Source organism: Perognathus longimembris, chromosome 7 (genome assembly GCF_023159225.1).
Source record: "Perognathus longimembris pacificus isolate PPM17 chromosome 7, ASM2315922v1, whole genome shotgun sequence".
In the NCBI taxonomy this organism is placed as follows: Eukaryota; Metazoa; Chordata; class Mammalia; order Rodentia; family Heteromyidae; genus Perognathus; species Perognathus longimembris.
Window position 1 is genome coordinate 83,172,160 of NC_063167.1, and position 26,326 is coordinate 83,198,485.

The 26,326-nt window shown below is 36.1% G+C and overlaps 1 pseudogene; it reads left to right on the forward strand.

Moving 5' to 3' along the window:
* Positions 1-245: 245 nt before the first annotated feature.
* LOC125354394 lies at positions 246-25,993 on the forward strand (annotated as a pseudogene).
* The last annotated feature ends 333 nt before the right edge of the window (positions 25,994-26,326 follow it).

A 26,326-nucleotide genomic window follows, 5' to 3' on the forward strand; every position in this document is an offset into this window, starting at 1 on the left:
GTGTTCATGGATGTATGTGTGTGTCAGTAGCAATGTAGGAAACAGAAATGAGAAAGCATGAGTATACAGTAATCAGAACTATATCACCATGGTCAGCTGCAGAGACATAGAGATACAAATTTTCAGAGAAAAATGAAGGAAAGAAGAACCATTGTTAACTTTGCAACTTGTCTAGAGGAGTAGAGAAGAATACTTGCTGTTTCAAACAAGTTTAGCTAGGCTGATAGAGATGAGTACGAGAAAGAGAAGGGTGCTCTTTGCTCTTTCAACACATAGATGTGCTACCTTGAGCCAGTTAGCTCTTGTGTCTGGTTTGTAATTACATATCCTGACCAAATGCCATTGAGCCATATTTTCTGTCTTACTTTGGGGTAACTTTAGTGAATACAGGATACTTCTGTATATACTTCTGAATGTCAGCAGATATGGGAGAAGATAGACTTTTTAAGTAAATTGATAGAATCTCAATGAATGTTTCTTGCTTTTTTTTTTTTTTGCTTTTCCACAAATTCATTTAAAATTATAAGAAAGAGAATTTTAATGGATTTATGTACAAAAACTTCTGCCTTACAGACTAAGTCATTAGTAATGCAAAATATCAAGACATTATTGTCTATTACACTATGAATCATTTAGCAACATAAGTATTGGAATTCTCATAGTTTCCCTCCAGTACATATGATTTTGCAGCATTTAAAAAATTGTCTGGCTTGTTTTGAACAGAAAGGACACTTTAGTGTAGGAGATTATTGCTGAATCATTGTTGTATTTTATGTGTGCATATGAATACCAACATTGTGACAAATATATTTCTAGATGGGAAGAGAGTAGAATTTCCTTCAATCTAAGCATGATTCCACTAACAGGGCATATTGCAGTTTAATGTCACAAACTTGTGAGTATATAAGAATTGAGAAGCCACCTGGATGTGTGGGTATGCCCATATAACCTTTATTTTTTTCAATTATTTTCCAAATATAAATATTCTGGTTGAAACTGAACAAAGATATTTATACACTCCTGTCTGCATTGTTTGACATTAGAAAGCAGAGAAATGCATGGTTCTGAGTCATGGGGATTATCATTTTATTACAACTTTCAAATAACAATCTGTTAAAAAAAAAAAAAAAGAAAACTTGTGGGGAAAAAGAAGTCCACTCTCCTACAATCAAGGTCATTTCTAAATCCAATGCCTTCAGTTTAAAAGCACAGAGACGCCATCTAGCAGATATCATAGGGAATTTCCTGCCCAGAAGTAGTCCTTTCTCTATGAAAGTGAGTGTGCAATAAGTGAATTTCTACAAGCTTCCAGTTTTTCAATATTGTACATATTGAGTGGTGATTTGGCATATCATCTAAATGTCCCAATCCATTGCTAATGAAATTAATTGACATTTCTTGAAACAAAGTGATATAACCATGAGTTTTTCTGAAAGGAACTGAAAACTTGCTAATTAGACTTTAATTAAGAAAACATAATTCAAGTAAGTTTCCTGGGAAGAAAATCAATATTTCTGTATGAAAATACAAATAATTAATCAGCCACAAATTACTTCCCTTGAGAGGAAAATTTCTGATCTTGTAAATTTTCTCATGTACTCAGTGAGGGGAAAAAAAGTAAATGCATGTTAAAAGTTAAGTTTATCCTAAGATCTTTGGGCTTTTTAAAATTTAAACATAAAATTGATTTGAAACAAACTTACTATAAGATTCAATACCTCAGTGTTTTATAGAATGCCATATAAGATAGGTATGTGTCAATCATAGAAGAAAAGCTATAAATGTGAATGCTATATGATTTTTATATGATGGAGTTTGCAATGTTGTGAGGTATTTGCTTTTTAGACAAATTAAATACAAGAACACTTTGTGAAATTTACAATATTTGATTATGTGGCATCTTATACTTTCAAAAAAATAGCACTTAATTCTAAGAGAGCTCTGATGTTGCCAGGATGTGTGTGTCCATGTTTGAGTATAAAAACTTTTAAAGAAAGCAAAAAGAGAAAATGAATTTACTTTTGAAATTCCATGGTGAAATATAACAGTCATAATATATTAGTACTCAAAAAAGTAGATGTTTGGAATTTTTGTTGATTTAAATGTCATCACTTTAATTGTCCACAAACTGGTCTTCTTTGGCACTATGTTGATGAATTTACTTTTTATTTTAACAGATATCATTTACATCAATTCCAGTTTAAAAATTCTAAACTATCAACTCGTGTGATAAATAGTTTTTTTTTAAATCTACAGTTCCTAAATGAATTGATAATTATTTTGAAGATACAGGGGGCTATTTGTGGTACTTTTGAAAGACGTTAATAAAGTTTGGCAATGAAACACAGGTTAACAAAACATGCAAAACTACCCTGTATTCATCCTTTTAGATGCAATATTATATTTTCAAATCTAAAATCTTTACAATATTAATACTGTATGATATCAACAATTATATATTATAATGACATGTGAAATTGAACAATGTAATCTTTTCCTCATTGCACATTTTATTGAAGCATCAATATACTGAGGACACTATGAAAAGTCAATGTATTCCTTTCCATCCTTGTATTTCTCAGCTGTAACACCCAAAGTTCAATGTGACCAAATTGGAAAGTTTGATATCATTGAATATGCAGAAATAAACTTGGCACACTAGAAAAAAATCATATAAAACCAAACTGGGATGTTTCTTTTTGGAAATTAAAAAGATTACCTAAACATCTATCTATCTATCTATCTATCTATCTATCTATCTATCTATCTATCTATCTCTATATCTATCTATCTCTATATCTATCTATCTATCTATCTATCTATCTATGATTTTGGAAACAATGAAGCACTGCCAGGGAAGATGTTTCTGTATTAAAGATGTCAGAAAAATAAAACTATACATTCCTTTGTTAATGAGAATCCAAGTATCTGAATTTTTCAATAATGAGAAAACTCACTTTAAGTACAGTGGTATTTTCTGTATCACCTCAAAAACTAATCTTGTTTTATAGAAATGTCTTACCAAGAAAGAGCTAAATAAGGGACTGTTTTTTAAACTTTTAACCAGTATCACAAAAGAGTGGGTGTGGACTATGTCACTGCAAGCTAAGAGTCATAAAAGAAAGAAGATTTAAAACATAAAGACAAAAATGACACTTTTGCACAGACATAAAAGGCTTTAAAGCTACCCCTTAGGACATGAAATCTGCCATACAGATCATTGTGATGGCATTCACACACTGTGGAAAGCTTTCTTTCGAGGGCTAGTATCAAACCACAGTGAGCTTTAATTTTATCACATCTCTCTGAATATGAATGTGTGTGTGTGTGCATGTGTGTGTGTAGACATGATTTAAGTTTTAACTCTACTAAGACTGGGAAATATCACCACCACAGTAATAGATTTTTGGTTGGTTGCATGTTGTTTCTATTCCATCAGGAGAGGAAACTTATTTCTCTACGTAGAGAGGTTGCCCTTTAAAAAATAACTTTGCAATTCTCCAGAAAATAAAACATCTGATGACTTAAGAAAAACAATATTGTCAAGGTGCTGTTTACCAATTCAGTAAGTAAAATAATTAATCTATCATATCACTCTTTCTGGTCACAAGATGTCATACAGCTTACTGCAGATAATGACGGTCTCTTAAGAATGCCTGATGCTCTGAAAAGACCATTTATTTCATCAAGACTTTTCTCACAATATCTATGGAAATATCTCCCCATGTATCTCCCCTTTGTATCCAAATGAGCTTAGCATTCACTTGAACTACCAGGACTGGCTGTTTTAGTTCAAAAGCTTAGGAGACCAGTTTCCTTCCCATGGTTTTCCTTAGTTGGATGGGGTTCTTACTTCCTGTTTCTCAGTCTTGCTGATGAGAATTTCCCCAGGGCTCCTGTATTTCCTTCACGAAATTTAAGAAAAGCATACACAAGCCTCTTATTTCACCCGCACCTCTTGCCCGTGGCACAGAGTGTGGCTTTGCTGCTATGCCCTATGTGTTACCAGCTGCATCCCAAATATTTTGGACACAAACCGCAGCACGACTGCGATGGGAGCTACATGAGATCAAGATTTGCTGGCAAACACTTCCCAGCTTCCAACAAAGAAACGTTTGCCTTCTCCTAAAACCTGCTAGTGGATTGCATTGTTTCAACTGCAAACTCCTTGGCATTAGTCGGTCCGACTTCAGAAGAAAACAGTCAGCCTAATTCCCCTGAGAGCCGCATTGCCGGCTGTCCTACCTTGAGGAGCTATTCCTCTGGTAGTTCACCTCCTTATCTTCCTAGCAGTAGGGATGCTGCACTGGCCACTAGACAAGGAAGCTAGAAGCGCTGTCTGTATTGCTGGCAGTTTATTATTATTATTGTTATTATTATTATTATTATTATTATTATTATTATTACATCCCTTTTTGTATTTTGATCGCTTTGTTTCTCAATTATTTGAAACAAGAGTCCAAATATGACCCTTACCTTGGAAGGATCCAATCCAGCAAGCAATGACAGCAGCAGGAGGTTGAGAAGGCTGGATGTCGCCTGCATTCTGAGCTGGGTTTCTGCCCCTCTTCACTCTCTTTTCTGTAGCTCTCCACTCACTGCAGAGACCTTCTCTCGGCTTCGCACTTGCACTTTCTGCCTGCTAGTCGGAGCCCAGAGGAGGCAGCGGCGACGGCGGCAGCGGGAGCAGGAGCAGCAGCAGCAGCAGCAGCGGCAGCCGCCCTGGGGGGCGATCATTCCGCAGGCATTCTTGGAGCGGGAAGTCCACAGGAGAGTGAGCCGGGGCTGCAGTGGGCGCTGGCCGAGGTGCTGAAACGCCTATGATCGGTGCACCTCAAAGACTCTCCTCTCCAGCCGCAGCTAGACAGGCAGCCCACCTCAAAAGTTTTGACCCAAGAACAAAGATGAAGGGAAAATAAGTGCTGAGAAAGGTGTGGAGACCTGGATAACGGATATGACATCACTACAGCTCCTGGGGGCTGGGGGGGGGGGCGTGTATATTTCGGAGGGAATTGGCTCACCAAACAAGGATTGACTCCCTTGTTCCTGCTGAGCATTTGCTGGCAACTTGATCTGCAGTCTTCAGCTCTATACAGTGTTATGAAACCAATAATAGTACACTGGAGGCGGCTGCTGTCATTGACCTGAAGACCCGAGGTCCTAGTGTTTTAAACGAAGTTTGTAGTGCAGACTACCAATGTGCATTGTCTAGCCAAGGCGAGCGCGCGCGCACACACACACGCACACACAAACTATGATTGTAGATAGATTCATCATTTTAGATGTGGATGACCATTAGTGAATACTTTATGAAAATAATTTGTTGGTTAGATGTTGAGTGTGAAGGCAGGTTGTTTGTTCATCTGGAAATACTGTCAACAATAAGTGTAAAGTCTTAGTTTTTAAAGTGGAAATTAGTATAAATATTTCAGTATACATTCCACTACCCACCCCCAGTGAAATATGTCTCCTTATACCATCTCCATAGCACATAATAATCTCCCAGTTAGTGTGATTCATGAAGAATTTAATGAGGGGAAAACCATGAAATGGTGGAAAAGGCTGTTTCTAATGTTCCAAATATTATTTTTGTTTTCTGGAGCTAAGAAAGGGAAAAGGGCAAAACAGATATAAGAAGAAAAATTAAGAAAATAAAGGAAACATTTGAAAAAGGCAAATAGCTGCTTCAGAAGAGCCAAGGAAAGTTAAGAAGCAACCTTCACTAAGTGTATCTTTTAACTATCCTTATACAATTTTATTTCTTTGAAACCAGACAGATGTTATCAATAATATAAAAAGGTAAGGAGGATTTGGTCACTGCTCTTACACAATTACACCTTTAATACTCCTATCTTCCAATATATTTTTTTAAATTAATGCTTCCTAAGAATTAAGATATGCAAAGTCAATGTAGGGACATGTTTTACTTTCACAGAAAGTGAAGAGAAATTGTTTAGGAGAACAGAGATATAATGTGTGAAAAAAATCAAGCCTTTATTGAAAATACTCAGTGTTTACGATCACAAATTATGGTTAAGATTCAAATAGTTTTACAACTTATAATTCCAAAGGATTTGATTTACCTAATATATATGCATTTGTGTATGACCTTGAGGTCGTTATTTTCTCTAAAAGATAGAGATATGTAGTAAATCATATCTGAAGATTCCCTTTGAAGGGACGCATTGTGCAGAAATTGAAAAAAGGTGGTATTACTTACAGTGCTATTAGCATAATGATAACTCTAGCAAAAACAGCCATTGAGAATTCCCATTATTTTCTGATAGAAATACAAATCAAACTTCAGAGGTTTTTGATAGAACTGCAATTATTTCTGTCCCTTGGGATTGTTTCCTAAAACATATTGGTGACTAACTCTTTTATTCACTATTCACATTTGCTTCTTTTGTATTCATGTATGTGGGACAAATGATTTGCACATAAAATTTAAGTGTACCCACTGTAAAATTTTTACATGGCTGCACAATTAGAAAATAAATGTGTAAAATTGTGGTAGCTAAATAATAAAGTAATGCAAACTTTCTACTAATTTTCCAAGGACAAAATAACTTTGTGTGTTTGTGTGTGTGTGTGTGTGTGTGTATGTGTGTGTGTGTGTGTTTGTGTGTTCAGTGCCTAAGCACTATCCCTGAGCTTTTGTGATCAAGGCTAGCAGCATTCTACCTCTTGAGCCACAGCTCCTCTCTGATTTCACTGCCCAGGGTTGGCTCAGAACTGTGGTTCTTAGATCTTGGCCTCCTGAGTAGCTACAAATACAGGCAAAAGCCTTGGACATGGTAAGACAAAGGCCAAAGGGGGAACCAGTGCAACAGGGGTATTGACAAAACACCATGTTGGAAATGAACTTTACAACTTGGGGGCCAAAGACTTGGGGGGGAGGGAAGGTGGGAGAAAAATGAGGGAGGGATGGAATAGCAATGTTTGAAAAGAAATGTACTCATTACCTTACATGTGTAACTCTTTACATCAACTTGACAATAAAATTAAATTTAAAAGAAGTTTATATATTAAGCATTTCATATCCATTTGGATGACAAAGTGTTACTTCCAATAAATTTTACAAATTTTGATATGAAAAATATTTACATTTACTAATTCTCACAATACAAAATAAATTTTTAATATTATTTACATTCATATTTGCCTACATCTTTTCTCAATGTATGTGTGTTTTCTAATTTATTTTAATTTAATTACAAGTATTTGTGTTTTTAAAAATATATTATTATTATTTTCCTTGTTAGTCCTGGGGCTTGAGCTCAGGGCTTGAGCTCTGTCCCTGAGCCTCTTTTCGCTCAAGGCTAGTGTTCTACCACTTGATCCACAGTGCCACTCCCAACTTTTACTTTTTCTGTGGTACTGAGGAATTGAACCCAGGGCTTCATGCATGCTAGGCAAGCACTCTACCACTAAGCAATATTCCCAGCACCGTATATTTTTAAAATTTTTATTCACTTATTTGAATATATTTACTTATAATTACTTCTTCATTTATTTGAATACACTTATATATTTATTTGAGTATAAAATTTGCTTTGAAAAAGCACATAAATACAATATAGAAACTTACTCATGACAACTTTATTGCTTCAAATTCAATAGGTATTCTTATAAGTGTAATCCATCTTCTGGAAATAAAATATTCCTGTAGCACATATAATTTATAATATTATTAACTGAAACAAGCATTCTATGTGGCCTCTAACTCCTCATTTTTCCCTGTGTTCCATGACACTAGTGTATCATTTGTAACAAGAATTTAGTAAATTTAGTAAATACACAAATTCAATGAAACCTTGCTAGAAAACTGTAATAGAAAAAGATGATAATATTTGGAGGTGTAAAGTAAGTAATACATGATAATCGTGTTACAAATGAAAACAGATGATCTTTGCATACTTACAACACACTTGCCATAAGAGAAGTTTAGACATTTGTAGAGAACAATCTAGTTCAGTAATAAATCAAAGATGTATTCAACACGCCACTGAAAAATAAAAGCTGTGAATTAAGCATCACAGATTTTTTGATATCCAGCTATTTCCTAAACTTCTTCTAAGATAATACAATTGCTTAGTTTTTCTTAAGTATTATGATGATTATTTAGCCATTTGTTGATTAGTAATTGTATTTATATGCAATTGATTTGATGATATTGTGGTCATAGTGCAATCTACTGTGCATGGTAGACTGTAGAGGTTTTTGTGGTTGTTGTTGTTGTTGTTACACAAAAGGATGTCTATGGGAGTCTACCTTCTGACTTACTTTGTTAAAATAATTCGTTTTTATTTTTCAGGTCAATTACGATTTATTTCTTTTTTATTTACTTTTTATTGTAAGGGTTGTGGACAGAGGGGTTACAATTACATAATTCAGGTAATGAGTACATTTCTTTTTGAACAGTGTTATACCCTCCTTCATTTTCTCCCACTTTTTCTCCTCTTGAGTCCCCTACCCCCAAAATTGTAAAGTTTATTTCCAACATGGTGTTAATTTATATAAAAGAAATGGAATGTCTGCATTGGCTTTACTTCTCATTTCAAGTTGAGGATCATCGTTAACTTTAAAATATATAAATAAACATATAAATAAGACACGATAAATATAATAAAGTAGAAATCTTGCATTTTTCAATAGATTAGTGAGAAAATATTTGAGAAATATTTAAAGTTACTTTATAAATACTTAAAGTTAAAATTTACTGCCTACAATGTGCATAAGGTCGATCTGATCTCTAATTTACATAGCATTAGAAAACTTTAGGCAGTACTGTCTAAAGAATCATGCATAACAATAGATCCATTCACATATATAAAACATAGAACAATAATGTAATTCTTAAGAATATAATAGCAAGCCAGGTACCTGTGGCTCATGCTTGTAATCCTAGCTACTGTTGAAAGCCATCCAAGGCAAGAATGTCCTTGAGACTCTTTTCTCCAGTTAACCAAAAGCTACTCAAGTGATAAGAGTGCTACTAACCTTGAGCAAAACAGCTTACAGACAGTGCCCAGGTTGTGCATTCAAGCTGAAGGCCTTGAGTTCCAGCAGTATTATAAAGTAATTATAAAGTAAGATCTTATTTGTAGCAGAGTGTAGTGTTATCTGGTAACTGTATTTGTTTTAGGCTTCTTTGGTTAGGAGATGAAACAAAGCAAAATTTTATAATTTTATGGAGCTTCAGCCTTTCAGATATGTTATAAAATTATATTACTGGGGCTGGGAATATGGCCTAGTGGTAGAGTGTTTGCCTCGTATACATGAAACTCTGGGTTCAATTCCTCAGCACCACATATATAGAAAAAGCCAGAAGTGGCACTGAAGCTCAAGTGGTAGAGCTAGCCTTGCTAGCCTTGAGCAAAAGGTGCGCAGGGGCAGTTCCTAGGCCCTGAGTTCAAGCCTCAGGACTGGCAAAAAGAAAAAGAAAAAAGAAGGAAAAGAAAAGAAAATGATAAAAATGATATTACTATATGATTTCACCTATTATGTAACACTGAGAGACTTATTTTAAAATAAACCTAAGAATTATCTGGAAGGAAAGTCTTAAGATATTTTTTCTTTCATTGGAGAAAGAAAAATTGCCATTAATTAGTGTCTCAATGTTCTTTGCCTGGTAGAGTACTGCCACAATTTTATTTCTTCTGCACTTCTACTCTGTGTTAAGGGTAACTTTTAAACCATTTCCATTTATTTATTACTTCCCTTGACTATCTAAATTAACATCTAGAATATTATCTTCATTTATTACGGGCTTATTATGCTAATTGTCTTCTCTTTCCTTTATTAGAATATATGCTATAAAGGATAATGTTGAAAATTATGTCAAATACACTATAATTTATGAAATTCAAACATGCAAATGTTTCCAATTGTTAAACTCTAATGCATATTAGATATGTACATCACTGGGAACAGAGAGGACAGATAAAGATGACAATAAAATAGTGTTTTATTGGTTATATATGTCAGATATAAATTCAAAATAACAATTATAAAAATTTTAAAAATATTGGTACTGGATGTGTTATTCTCTGTATTGCTCCATGTGTGTTTTAACATTTGAAATATAAAAGTGTGGCTAAAATTACTAAAAAAAAACTTTATGAATTACTTGAGTGACAAAAGACTTACAGTGTTAGATCCTTAACCAATAATTTTATATATTTGTGTTACTTATCAAGAAAACTACATAACAAATCTCTAGCTTTTAAATAATTAAATCCTTCCAACTGATAATTGTAAGTTTTTCACATATAAATACTTTATGTGTTTGGAATTGCAGGTTATATACAGTGGGTGAAGGGCAGTACTGTGTCAGTGGTAAGACACTATGCACAAATAATTGTGTATATTAATTTCTGTACACTTTGAACAGTTCTTTGAATACTTTGAATGCTCTGTGTACTGTTCTGAAGTTGCAGGGTCAATCCAATACTAAGTATGAGACAGAGCCTCCTTTGTCTGAGAGTTACATTGTTTCCACATTTGCATTTTAGGTGGGTATTTCAACAACTAAAGATTGTTGCCAGTATCCTTGTTACTTAATTCCCTGTGAATATCAATTAGCCTTACCTACTCTGCACAGTAACACATTTATGCTTTCTCTTTCTCTCCCTTTATCTACTTCTCTCTGTGAAAGGAAGAATTGGCTATTTCGGTTTGAGAAATGTAACTGGTCATGGATAAACTCCTCCTTGTCTTTCTTGATCCTCTGCCTTACTCTTATCCTTTTCTTATTTGTTCAAAAACTATAACTATCAATTGAGAAGTGATATGTATTGTCAACATGTGTTGATAGTGCTTACCAAAATAAGTATGTATTTTTGAAGTTAAGATATATTTAAGGGTTGCATGATTCCATGCAAAGAAAATAGAATCTCTCTCTCCCTCCCCCTCTCTGTCTCTCTCCCCAGTCTCTCTCTCTCTCTCACACACACGCACACACACACACACACACACACACACACACACACTTTATTCCTTATTCTAGTGTGATGATATTGTTTTCATGCCATAGTACATATTTAGCAGGTAACAGTCGCAAGGAAGTGAAGGACAGGGTGATTTTCTCACATTGTAGGGAAGAATAGCTATTCATTTAAAAGTCTCTGTTGAAAGAAAGCAATAGTTACATATGCTGGCTATTAAAATTCAAGGAGAGGGCTGGGGATATGGCCTAGTGGCAAGAGTGCCTGCCTCGGATACACAAGGCCCTGGGTTCGATTCCCCAGCACCACATATACAGAAAACGGCCAGAAGCGGCGCTGTGGCTCAAGTGGCAGAGTGCTAGCCTTGAGCGGGAAGAAGCCAGGGACAGTGCTCAGGCTCTGAGTCCAAGGCCCAGGACTGGCCAAAAAAAAAAAAAAAAAAAAAAAAAAAAAAAAAAAAAAATTCAGGAGAACAAATCTAGAAGGAAAGAGAATACTTTCAGAATGGCCTGCAGAACCTTGGTATATAGGCGTTTTTATTTTCCTTCCTTCCTTCCTTCCTTCCTTCCTTCCTTCCTTCCTTCCTTCCTTCCTTCCTTCCTTCCTTCCCTATTTCCCTCCCTCCCTCCCTCCCTCCCTCCCTCTTGTCTTCCCTAGTTCCTTCTTTTCTCCATCCCTCCCTCCTTCCTCTCTCCCTCTTTCTCTTATTTCTTCCTTCTTTTTTTCCCCCTGCTAATTCCCTCTTCTCCTCTTCCTCCTCTTCCTTTTAAAACAGGATCTTTCTGTTTCACTTAGGTTGGCCTTGATCTCTTGAGTCCAAGTGATCCTGCCATCTCATCCCCAAACATTACACTGAGCTTTAAGAACATCTTAGAGTCCATCTCCACTTGAAACGGGAAACTCAGTGAACACAGCAAAGATAATCTTGTAGAACCTGTGGAGAAAGTAGAGGACACTTGATTCAAATCAATTCTGTTAAAGCATTTCCTATATGTTGAGGCCCATTCCTAAACATTTGGGAAGGGTTGTCTAACATCCTCATAAAAAATCCATTGAAAGAGGTTCTATTTTCTATTTTGAAAATGATGGGTCTGAGTCATAGACAATGATAAACTTTACCAGGACACATTCAAGAGTCAATGTTGAAGTCAAGAAATTGGACTCCATTTACTCTGCCTTCATTAGATTGCCCTTAATTATCATGGGAATAAAACTCTGAGAGCTCTCATTTTCAACATTTCTCCAAAATTTAATAGTTCTTTCATTATTTAATGTACAAATTACCATCATCAGAATTATTCAAAACATTTTGAAAAGATTCCAATTCCATGTGTTGATATGATAATGACTGAAAAATAACTCAAGTGAATTCTGATAAATGATTACATACAATAACAGTAGATCTAGATTTCCAATGAAAATTATTAATATTTTAGAAGATAATTAGCCATACCAAACAGAGTAGTGCTATGATGAAGTTGTATTCAGGGATTCTAGTTTGCTTTTAGAGGACTAAAGACAGAGGGCTTTACATTTCATAAATAAATATTTGATGTCTATGTAATAATTACAGTTGCATCTGGGGAATCAAAGTGGAAAACCCAAGTACATCAAGCATCTGTAGTGTTACAGCAAGCTCTTGTAGTGTGTAGCTTTACTGTATTTTGCATGTATTCACATGTGTAAGTGTCTGTTCATGTGTGGGTGTACACACACATACAGCTTTTTTTGTATTCTAAGTTATTTTATAGTACCTTTCCAAGGGAACATCGACTGAAGGAATAAAATTCATTTCACTGTTATTTTGTTTTTCCTTTTTGATCCTACAAGAAAACAAAATATTACACAGAGATGCTAATCGGTTGTCTCTTTACACAAAGGTCACATGTAAAAGTCATCTATATTTTAGAAAAACAAAGCAGATTATGGCAAATATTTTATTAAAACTGTTGATTTTCAGAACATACTGGAATCTATGCTTGGGAAAAGGCTGAAGGACAGAAAATGCTCAGATCTCGGCTTACTATGTGGCAAGGATTTAAAGTGTATGTCACCTGTGCTGAACTGAGACATTGATTCGTGTGTGTGTGTGTGTGTGTGTGTGTGTGTGTGTGTGTGTGTGTGTATGCTCATACTAAGGTTTCAACTCAGGGAGTGAGTGCTGTTTCTAAGTTTTTCCACTGAAACCAAGTGTCTACCACTTGATCCAGAGAACCATTTCTGGCTTCTCACTGGTTAATTGGAGATAAACAGACTTGTCTACTTGAGCAGGCCTGGAAATAAGATCCTCATATCTCAGCCATTCATGAGTAGTCAGGATTACAAGTATGAGCTACTGGGACCTGGCTGAAGCATTCATTCTTTTATTTTACTTTATTTTTATTTTGTGGCTGGTCCTGGGTTTTGAAATCAGGAGCTTGAACTAGGACTTGGGTACTATCTCTGAGCCTCTTTGTGTTAAGGCAACTGCTATACCACTTGAGCCACAGTGCCACTTCCAGCCTTTTCTGAGTAGTTAATTGGAGAGAAGTGTTTCAAGGACTTTCCTGCCCTAGCTGACTTTGTACCTTAATTCTCAGATCTCAGTCTCCTAAATAGCAAGGACTACAGGTGTGAGCCACCAGCACCCAGTGACACATTCATTCTTAATAAAGACATTCCTGTTCTAAAATAATCTGAATGCTTTCATTTACAGGAAATTTCATGCTATACACTTTAAGCCATCAATTATTTTGCTATTGCCTTTAAGCATTAATTGAAAGCGATTGAAATAATTCCTTACCATCAAACAAACACAAGAAAAAAACTAAGGCACAACCTTTTTTTTTTCTGTAAATGATGTTAGGAAACTTTGAAGTAATAGAATTATCATTGTACCAAAACTGCTGAAGAAAACAAAAAACCAAACCATCAATCAAATTTGACAAAGCCATGAGGACTGCAGATGCTAGATAGTGACCAACAGTGTTGTGTGCAAAACGTATATTGCAACACCAACAGAAACTAAAGATCTTGATTCAACAAGTATTGTGATTCAGGCTTTGAAGACAAAAATCCTTAATTTAGCACAGGTAGTCAAGTTAAGGCAAACTAGAGGCAAAAAATGAGTCTGTGGTTTCACCCTAAAATTCTATATTTATCCACCCACATTTATTTAGCTAGCATCCATGTCGTTTCCTCCAATATGGTAGCTTCTTGATAAAGGTTTTGTGGAGAAATTCACAGCTTGATAACTTTGGAAGTATCAGAAGATAATAAAATACAATGAAATTGGCATAGAGAATATCTTGTCATAGGAATAGCATGGGCATTTATTGAGTTTTAGTGTTTTGTAGAGCTTAATGTCCAGTCTTTTAGTGTTTAATCAGACATAACAGGAATGTGACTAGCAAAGTTCTCAGCGAATGAGGGTATACCAGGTGCTCTTTTCATAACTAATCTATTGCATATCTGTGAATTCAGATTCAGCAAAGAGATTATCATTCATATAATCATAGTTGAGCATTTAATAAGAATGTGATAAACTTCTCAAAATGCAATTAGATCCTTCTAAAAATACCTTTTGTGGTTCCCTTCTAGCTTTATGACAAAAATATAAATCCCTTAGCATAGCACACAAACTCATTTGAATCTTGAACTCTCTCTAGAACTAACTCTCCTAATAGTAAGGTTTAGAATATCTAGATGTATTGACTAACTTGCAAATTCTAAAATGCTTTGTGCAATAGACCCTTCCACCTCCCACAAAGAGCATCTTCTCTGCTCAGCTTCTTTCCCCAACTTCTATATTTAGTTTCACAGCCCAATTTCTTTCTGTTTTCTGATTCAAGGTGTAGTAGGCAGACTTTTCTCCAGGTGTCTATTACATCCTAAACTTTGCTGCCATGGCATTTATCAAAGTGAATTGTGATCATGTGTCTGGACATTGGTTATCTTCACTAGATACTAAACACTTGCATATATTAAATACTGCTACTCTTATTTCTTCCATCTCTTTCCACAGCATTATGCCTTGCATTCAATGTTATCATTAGGAGATAAAAGATTAAATAATTTTGCAATTACATTTGAAACAAACTTTTCTTAGGAGAATTAGTTTTAAATTTGGCAATCATAGATATTAAAAACATGGTATTGTTCCCTCTTTTACCCCATGATGACATAGCCAGTGAATGGCAGATTCAGAACACAACCTCTCTATTTATAAAATACCAACACTCAAATGATCCTTTCCAATATGGGGTCAAGCAAAAGAGGTTTGTGCAAATTTCTCAGTTCTTGTTATTCAAAGAACATTGCCTAAAGAAAGCAAATCAGAACATCTGGTCTTACATTGAGGTCCATTTGGAATTGATTCTTGTTCAAGATCATATAGAAGGATCTAACTTTAGTTCTCTACATATGTATAGCCAATTCTATTGGAACCATTTGCTGAAGAGGTTGTCTTTCTTTCATCCTGTGTTTTTGGCTCCCTTATCAAAGATTAGATGGCCATATGTCTATGGGTTCATTTCTAGGTATTTGATTCTATCCCATTGGTGCTCAGGCCTGTTCATGTGCCAGCGAAGTAAGCCATACCCAAAGAAATATAGGCTGCATGGTTTCTCTCATTTGTAATAACTAAAATATGTTTGTGAATCTACAAGTTAATCTAATGGGTAGTAAAGAACAAATAATTACACCTACACACAATTAACTAAACAGAACTCCAAGCATCACACAGTGAGAACAAAGGAGGATATTATTAGGAGAGGACCACAATGACTCAATAGCTATGTGCATGTGACCATACAAAAGGTTGCTTATTGAGATGAACTCCAAGAAATGGAACCAAGAGGTTTTATTTATTGTTCTGTTTGTAGTTCTTTCTTTTTTCTATCTATTTTTCCCCTTTTGTTCATTCCCTGTTGTAATTGTTTTTCATTTCTGTACACTTTGTCTTGTATAGAAGATCATCTGATTTGGGGAAGGGAAGGGGAACCACAGAAATGGTGGGACAAAGTATGAACAATTCAACATTGATACTCACTAGACACTATATTGGAAATGAACTTTAAAAATTGGGGGAGATGGGGGACAAGGGAGAAAAGTTGGAGAAAATGAGGGAGGGGGTAATACTATTTAAAAAGAAATGTACTCATTACCTGACTTATGTTACTGTAACCCCTCTGTACATCACTTTTATAATAAAATTTAGATTGAAAAAAGACAGAAATTGAGTTAAGAAAGCAGGACTTAAAGAGATTGTAGGAAAACACAGGAGAATGAAAAAATTAACAACATTCCACTTGAAATTCATCTGTAGTGACCTGTAGAAATATTGAGAAGAGTACTGTATACGTCAAAAATTTGTCTGGATGGAGAAGAGTTGTAGGGATTTTCTTTCTCTCCTCCCTCCCTCCTCCTTTCCTTCCTTCCTTCCTTCCTTCCTTCCTTCCTTCCTTCCTTCCTTTCTTCCTTCCTTCATTCTTCCCTTCCTCCCTCCCTTCCTCCTTTCCTCCCTCCCTTCCTTGCTTCCTTCTGTTCTTCCTTCCTTCCTTCTGTTCTTCCTTGATTCTCATCATTATCATAAGGATTGAACTTACAGCCTCTTGCTAGTCATTCAAGTGATCTACACTTGAGCCATGCCTCTACCCACTTATCTATTGGCATTCTCAGTTTATGCCTAGGTTGATCAAAGCTTCCTACTTGCATTTTCCTGTGTCACTGTGGACAACGGGTGTGTGCTATGGTGCACAGAGACTGTACTTCCCTTACAACCAAGACTACAGGCATAAACTCCCACACCAAGGCATTCTTTCGGATAAATTCCTGGAAGTGTGTGTGTGTGTTGTGAGTGTGTATGTATGTGCCAGTCCTGGGGCTCAAACTCAGGGTTGGGCCTCTGGGCTTTTTTTTTTTTTGGCTCAAGGCTAGGCTTCACCATTTAAGCAAAAGCTCTACTTCTGACTCTTTCTTTGGTAGTTAAATGAAATTAAGAGTCTCATGGGGGTTCCTGATCCATCTGGCTTCAAACCTCAATCTTGAGATCTCAGCCTCCTGGGTAGCTAGGGTTATGGGCATGAGCCACTGGCAATGGCTCTTGTGAATTTTAATCTCTACCTTCCCAATAACCTGAGTTATAGATATGAGCCACTATATCTGGCAGAGTGATTTACTTAAAAATATTGTGCTTTTTCTTTTTTCTTTGGCCAGTCCTGGGGCTTGAACTCAGGGTCTGAGCAGTGTCCTTGACTTCTTTTTGCTCAAGGCTAGTACTCTAGCACCACTTCTGGTTTTTTCTGTGTATGTGGTACTGAGGAATTTAACCCAGGGCTTCATGCATGCTAGGCAAGCACTCTACTACTAAGCCACATTCCTAGCCCATTGTGCACTTTTTAAGTAAGATGAAATTATATATAGTAAACATCTCACTGAAAAAAAGGTTTGATTAATGATAAACAGTTTACATAAACTGAGAGTTTAAAGATATGTTCATAATCTATAATTCTACTCCCTGGGGTTGTTTTCCCATTATGGGAATTTACAATATGAAGTCGGATATATGTATTGCTTGAACAGAGAAATTAGAAGAGTTTATGGAGGCCACAAAGAGTTGGAGCATCAAAATAGATTTGAGGAAAATCAACAAACTGCTAATTTCCCTTGCCAGATATGTTCACAGTTCTGAAGGTTAGCAGAGTGATAAAATAGACAGACTGAAGACTCATGGTAGTAAGTGGCATGTCTTAAGGTGTAGTGGAACTCAAGAGGGAAAGGTCTAATGGAACCCAGAGAGCCTCTGAAATTACCATTTAAATAAAATGCAGGGCACATTTTAAATCAAGGGGAAGTGGGTCAGCCCTTAATGTTAGCAAACTGCAGTCTGGATGAAACTCAACTCAATCTCTATTTAGATTAAAACAGAGTTAGAGCTTCTATTTACCTATTAAGCAGGAGAATAGGTGATCTTAGTTGAATGGCTGATATTGTAGAAACCTGTAGAGTTTCTACATAGTATGCTTCACATTCAATCACATTCAATTAGGCCTGGTAAGAGACAAATAGACAATAGTAACAGAAGTGCAGGATTGAGGTTTTAGAAGAGGCATATATGGACTTTAAAATAATTTTATAAACATGTTAAATAAAATAAAATGAAAACACAGAAGAAATGATTTAGAAGACAGAATCTTGCTACTTAAGTTGAATCTACAACAGAGCAAATGGACATTCCCAAAATTATAATGTCAAAGGGTGGATCACCTTATACTGTATTAACCACAATGTGGAACAGCAGAAATTATGTTAGCAAATTCAAACTAAGTGCAGTAGGAAACACATTCTTTGGGAGATCAAAACAAAATCAAACAAAATAGGAGCAAACTAGGAGATCACAAGGAACAAGTGCAACAATGTAAACTATATTTGTAGTTCCTGATATATATGTAATATTTAAGTCTCAATGCATTAGAAAGGAAACAATTATAAGAAGTATAATAATTTGAATAATAGCAAATATTGTATAGATCTGAAATGTGATATAGCCAATAGAAAGTTCAAAGAATATAAAGCACTTCATTAAAACCATTAACAACCAAAAAGAAGAACTTTAAAACTAGTCAGAAGGGCCAAACTGCAATAAATGAGCTCATTACCTGACTTACATAACTACAGCCCCTATGTAAAATAACAATTATATATTTATATTATACATATATATAAAAAGTAGCAAGAATATCTTTCAACACTAAAGACAGAAATTGTAAGGTCCACCCCCAGGAGGACTCCATGCAGATACCCCCTCCTGTCTAAGTCTGTGTCCAGTATCTGCATTACCTAGGTAACTGGCACATCTGGAGGTAGTTACCTCTCCCTTCTCTGAGGTAACATCCAATCCACCAGGCAATACCCCCCAGCCCCTGCCCTACATAAGCCATCCTTCATAGAAAAATACTTAATTCATACTACTACAGATTCACATTATTACTTCACTTATTCAATATTTGATTCACAAGGAAGATAAACAATATAATTGTGTTACCTAGCAAAGTAGCAGTAAGTATATACATGAAAACCTGGCAAATGAAAAAGAATTATATAAAAATTATAATCAGATTGAAAAGTTTACTATAGCTCAACCTGTTGTTAGCAGAATAAAAAAATGACAAAAATATTTTCCAAAAAATCTGAAAAGCACCCTTTATGAACTGTCCTGACATCTTTAGAGACCATATTAACAATAATGAAATCTCGATTATTCTCAAGCTCATGTGTAATGTTTACCAAAGTTGATTATATTCTGACTCACAAAAGTTGTCTCATAGTCCCAAGTTCATTCTCTGATATTAGCAAAATTGAAGTTGAAGTTAATAATTGAGCTTCCTACTTCTTGGAAATTATGTAATATATTGTTAATTAATCCATAGGCTAAAAGAGTATAACAATGGAGATTAGAAAATACTTTGAGCTTAATGCTTATGAAGTTATATGTCAAACAGGCAAAAGAACACATATTTTCAAGGTTTACTGATATATTTATGTCACAGAAAAATCACACTTATCAACTGTTGGTGGAAATATAAATTAGTGTAATGACTATGGAAATCCGTAAGGAAGTTCCTGAAGAAACAAAATAGACCTACATCATAACAACACCATAGCACCATTGGGCATATATCCAATACAGTGTAAATCAACACATAAGTTATATTTTTAAGGCAGGGAAAAGAGACAAAGAGATGGCTCAACACCAGTTCAGGTTGATTTGGGGGAGAAAACTAGTGAAGAGGAGTCACCAGCTAAAGCTAGAGACTTACACCATGCTCACTAGCTGGGGTACATCAATGGGCCCAAGGGAATGCTAGAATTGTCTGGTGGGGATAGTAGGAAAGAAACTAATGATGAGACATAAAATAGCATGATGAATAAAAGGTCCACCTGGAGGCAAGTATGAAGCCTGCTGAGGGTCTCTGTTCAAACCCTTATAGCAGTAAATTTCTGGTTTGACACTACCCAGAGTCCAGATAGTAAATCAAGACACTGTAACTATTACGGCCCAACATTCATGGACAGACCCCATGCATACATATGCATGTACAAGTGTATATGTATAACTGCACATTAAAAACACAATTCAACCTGGTGCCTGTGGCTCACACCTGTAATCCTAACTATCCAGAAGGCTGAGATCTGAGGATTCAGGTTGAAACCCAGGCCTGGCAGTAGAGTTCCTGAGACTCTTATCTCCAATTAACCACCAGAAAACCGGAAGTGGCTCTGTGGATCAAGTGGTAGAGCACTAGACTTGAGCTGAATAGCTCAAGGACAGCACCCAGGCCCAGAGTTCAAGCCCGATGACCAACATAATATACAAACAAACAAAACAAATAAATAAATAAATACAATTCTAACTATGGCACTGTTTAATGAGATGAGAGAGAGAGAGAGAGAGAGGAAAGAGAAAATGAAGTGTGAATAATTTCAAAACTCATTATAACTATGTATGAAGATGACATAAGGAATGTCAATGAAAGATCAGTAATGGATTGGAGAAGCAGGGAGAGTGAAAACAATACAAAAGTTTATTGTGATTAAAGTATAATATATCCACACCTCAAATACTATACTTAAAATTCTCATGCAAAATCAATATACACTTAAAATATGAGGCTCTGTTGGTTGAATGGGAATTGAATAGAGAAGGTGGGTGAGGATTAGTATGGATGGAGAAGGTTATTTGCATATATACAAATAGAACAACAAAATCTGTAGGAATTATTTTAGAAGTAGGGTGGTCAAAAAGAAGGAAGAGGGGCTGGGGATATGGCCTAGTAGCAAGAGTGCCTGCCTCATATACATGAGGCCCTGGGTTCGATTCCCCAGCACCACATATACAGAAAATGGCCAGAAATGGCGCTGTGGCTCAAGTGGCAGAGTGCTAGCCTTGAGCAAAAAGAAGCCAGGGACAGTGCTCAGGCCCTGAGTCCAAGCCCCATGACTGGCCAAAAAAAAAAAAAAAAAAAGAAAAAGAAGGAGGAAAAGAAGAGGCAAGTTTGAGGTACAATTATGCATATATGAAAATGTCAAAATGAAACCCCTCTGATACAAATAATGGATGCTAATAAAATGCATAAAAATGGGAAAAGAAAAATGATCAAAAAACTAATCATCAGCTTTTATCCTTAAATACTAGAAAAAAGGGGGCAAGTAAATGTGGAAGAAGTAGAACAAAGAAATAAAAACCAAGCATTAAAAACCACTGAAGTATCTAGTAGTGAATGTCTTCAAGCCCAAAGTATGTTCTCATAAAAAGTAACTAGATATATAATTTTTGCAAGATTAACCATAAAAACCTGGAAGATCTCATATATTCAATATTAATACTAAATAAGAATTTTGGTAGAGTGTCTATAATTATTAAAATTATTATTAGGATATAACATAAATAACTTCATCTGCATAAATTTTACAATTTTAGTTAAATGGACAAAAAATTCCCCCAAATAAAATATTTCCAGAACTAACATAAGAAATAAATTTATTAGTCGTGTACCTATTCAATTTTCTCAATACTGTGGTCATTGCTATTGAGAAATGACATGAAGGCAGACTTGCATAGGCTTTTGTTCTCTGCAGAAATGTTATTAATTTTCCTTTAAAACAAGCTACTATCACATGAAGAAATTCAAAATCATACTGATTTCTACCATTTTGTAAAACTTAATTCAGCCTGAACAATGTCCTTTTTCTTCTCTTGTGAAACAGGTCTCCTCCCTTAGAAGTCTCTTCTGTGTGTTTGTAAGTATTTTATAGTTATTCTTTCAGAGGCTTTGCTGTATCGAACATCCAGATTGAAAATCTTACTTCTTTTTTCATTCAGCACTTTAAGCATGTTATTACATTGTCTTCTAAAGTGAATTTCAGTGAGAAATTGTGTTTTTCTTATCTGTGCTCCTTATCCTATCTCTGCCCTTTTTGTTGCCTCCAATTACGGGTATGTCTACCTTCTTGGTATCATTCTACAGAACATCAAAGAGCTGTTCAGGTTTTCCAACCCATTTTCTATCTCTGATTCATTGTAGCTGGTTCTATTTCTTTTACATCGACTTTCACTTTCTGATACTTTCTAAAAAATTTACTCTTAACCTCACCTAGGGATTATTTCAAATATATTTTTGGCCCTAGGTACTGTGTTTTATGTCTATGTCTGTCTCATTCATGCTTTTCTTTAATATTTTGAATATGTTAGAATGGCTCTCTTCTTAGTTGTTACTTCTTTGTCATGTTTTCATCAACACTACTGGTTGGCTGAAATGTTTAGTGGAGAAATAAGTCATTCTTTCTTTCTACTTCATATGACAGTACTTAAATTACTTTATTGAGTTCCTTATCCCCTGATAATATTTCAATTTTAGGGCTGGGAATGTGGCTTAGCAGTAGAGTGCTTGACTAGCATGCATGCAGCCCAGGGTTCAATTCCTCAGCACCACATAAGCTAGAAGTGGTACTATGGCTTAAGTGGTAGAATGCTAGTTTTGAGCAAAAGGAAGCCAGGGACAGAGCTCAGGCCCTGAGTTCAAGCCCCAATACTGGCAAGACAACAACAACAACAAATATTTCCATTTTAGTTTCTGGCATTATCTTCATCCTCATGGTATTCTAGTACCCTAATGTTTTGTCGCCTTTAAGATTAAATATCTCATTTTTGTTTTAATTAATTAAAAATAAAAATCATTACTTTGAGATAGTGTACAAGTGGCCCAGGATATCTCAAAGTAGTAGGTTCCTCTTACTTTACCTGCCAAGTCATATTTCATTGTGTCTATTTCCCACTTTCATTTTCTCAATGTTCTTTTACCTTGATTCTATTCTTCTTGCCATCCACCAACATGCCTCTCATTATTGATAAGGTTTAACAAGTAATATAGGCTATTTTCTTTTAGGGGGCGTCTTGTGTCAGGCTGCATGCTCTGTGTATGCTTCCAGATATCCTTGAAATCTAGTCTATTGACTCAGGCTTGTCTCAGATATTATTTTTGGCTCCATTACCTTCCTATTTTCTTTCCAAACAATTATCATTTGACTCTTAGGAATTTCTATCATCCTTTCTTTTTTTTTTCTTATTTATTGTTAAAGTGATGTACAGAGAGGTTACAGTTTCATACGTTAGGCCTTGTATACTATCATCCTTTCTTCCCCTACAGTGTGCCAGAAATTTATTTCAGCAATAGTAATGGTTTTAGCCAAAAGACAAGTAGTAAGAGTCTTCAGAAATTAAAGAGAAAATAAACTAACTGTATATTAAAACAGATTCATATTGAAAAGTAGAATACTTTAATAAACAATGGTAACTTATTTAGTAAAAGAGATGGCTTTCAATTTTGGAAGGGCTGCTTAAACCACAGGTGAATAGAGTGTAAAGTGGTTTAACAGGTAACATAGTTTATGTAGAGGAAAAGCAGCCACCTCAGAGGTGATATGTCCCCTGACACTGAGCATATTTTAACAGCATCCATATGTCTTTAAGGATTTTAGGAGATGTTCTGTCACTAATTCTAATCCTTACTATCAATAGCTTTGGTGTTTATGTGTGCATATGTGTGCACATGAGTGCATGTGTGTGTGTATGTGTGTTGTCTGTGTGTGTTTAAGGGAAGAATGGAGAGTCAGTTAAATCATTTCTGTACAAATATGGAAAGCATTAAGATAAAAAGACAGTAATCTGCCATATGAAATATATTGTATTAATTTCTCTTGATGGAATCACTTTCTTTTAGAACAGCATTCTGATAGTTATGATCTTTCTGCTTATGACCATTATAGTTGCCATTGAATAGTGGGAAATTACTCTTTAATGCCAACAGTGACTTGTTGTCACTGAGTGAGGTAATTGCAATACAAAATGATTATGTACGATTATGTTGAAAACCCTGGATTAAACCAAGATTAAGAGTCTCAAAAATGACATTGGGAACACACAGAAAAAATTTCAAAGACTGAGAATGCAAATTACAGAATACAATAACAAAGAGTATGTCATAATATTAAAAAGTTATTCATTGTAACTGGTTATTTTATGCTTAAATTCCTCTCCCATTTGTGCTGATTAGTTTTTAAATGTAACCTTTGAATAAGAGTAAGTGGGATTTATAGGCCTAGTCACATTTAGTTAGATCTGTTTAGTTAGCAATAGAAAGGGGAGACAGAGAAAGAGACAGGAATAGGAAACTAAATGAGAAAATCAGAGAATATAAAATTGCATTTCTCTATCTTAGGAGAATATCGGCATCTAACAAATCTTGATTAATAAAGCTTCAAATAAAAGTGCTCTACATCACTGGCCATAAAAGAAATGCAAATCAAAACAACATCGAGATTCCATCTCACCCCAGTAAGAATGTCCTATATCAAGAAAACTAACAATAATAAATGTTAGAGGGGATGTGGCCAAAAGGGAAGCCTTTTGTTGGTGGGAATCTAAACTGGTTCAGCCACTCTGGCAAGCGGTATGAAGATTCCTCAGAAGGCTAAACATAGAGCTCCCCTATGACCCAGCAGCCCCACTTTTGGTCATCTACCCAAAAGACCACAAACAAGAACACACTCAAGCCACCAGCACAACAATGTTCATTGCAGCACAATTTGTCATCACTAAAATATGGAACCAACCCAGATGCCCCTCAGTAGATGAATGGATCAGGAAAATGTGGTACATATGCACAATGTAATTTTATGCCTCTATCAGAAAGAATGACATTGCCCCATTTGTAAGGAAATGGAAGGACTGGAAAAAATTATTCTAAGTGAAGCGAGCCAGACCCAAAGAAACATGGACTCTATGGTCTCCCTCATAGGGAATAATTAGCACAGGTTTAGGCTAGTCACAGCAGAGGATCACAAGAGCCTAATAGCTATGCCCCTATGAATGCATAAGATAATGCTAATTGAAATGAACTCCATGTTAAGGAAACGAGTGGTATATCACTGTTGTAATTACTTTCAACATGCCATGTGAAACCCTAGCTTCTATTGTTGATGATCCTCTTGTATCCCCTTCCTGTGGTTGTACCTGCACTATCACTGTATCTTATCTGAGTACATTGGTAATAGAACTAAGAAAGTGAAAGGTAATACCAAAATTGAGAGACAAACGACTACAAAAGCAATACTTGCAAAACTGGTATAAACCAACTGAACAATTCATGGGGGGAGAGAGGAAGGGGGAGGGGAGAGGGGGAATGAGGAAGGAGGTAACAAACAGTACAGGAAGTGTATCCAACTTCGGCCACCGCGCAGCCGAGAGGAGGCGAGGCTGGGAAGGGGATCGCACACAATTTACACAGGAAACTCTGAACCAGGAGTCATGGCTGCCAAACCCAAGCTCTACTACTTCTGTGGCCGCGGCAGGATGGAGTCCATCCGCTGGCTGCTGGCTGCCGCCAGGGTCGAGTTTGAAGAAGAATTTCTTGAAATGAGAGAAAATTTGAGAAGCTACTGAAAGACGGACACCTGCTTGGCCAAGCACTTGGCCAAGTGCCTCTGGTTGAAATCGATGGAATGATGCTGACTCAGACCCGTGCCATCCTCAGCTACCTCGCTACTAAGTACAACGTGTATGGAAAGGACCTGAAGGAGAGAGTCAGGATCGACATGTACGCGGACGGCACCCTGGACCTGATGCTCATGATCGCAACGGCTCCGTTCAGTGCCTCAGGGAACAAGGAGGCGACCTATGCCACCATCTCTCAGAAAGCGAAAACCCACTACTTCCCCGCCTTTGAGAAGGTTTTGAAAGACCAAGGAGAAGACTTTCTTGTTGGCAATGCATTCACCTGGGCAGATGTACAGCTGTTCGAAGTTATTTTGATGCTGGAGATACTCGATGCTGCTGTGCTGACTTCCCGCAGCTGAAGGCATTTAAAACAAGAGTCGGCAACATGCCTAACATTAAGAAGTTCCTGCAGCCGGGGAGCCAGCGGAAGGCTCATCCTGATGCCCACTATGTGAAGGTGGTCAAGGACGTCCTGCAGTTCTAACGGCTCAGGCCTTGGGATGGGAAGTGGCTGGACGCCTCCCATGTGGTGTGCCAGCCGCAGGGCTTTGCAGAAGCAGCCGTAGAGTAGATGAGCCAGCCCCATGCTGCCATCTGCAACCAATGCCCGTTCAGTGCCTTATTTGACAGCAAATTCTTATTAAATGCGTGGAAAAAAATGTATTCAATGTCTAACATATGAAACTGTAACCTCTCTGTACATCACTTTGACAATAAATAAGAAAAAATAAAGAAAAAAATAAACAATAGAAGCAGAAAAAATAATATATATATAAAATAAAGCCTCAAATAATAATGTGTAATTGAGCAATGCAGTTGGCATTTTTCTGTTGACAGAGTAGAA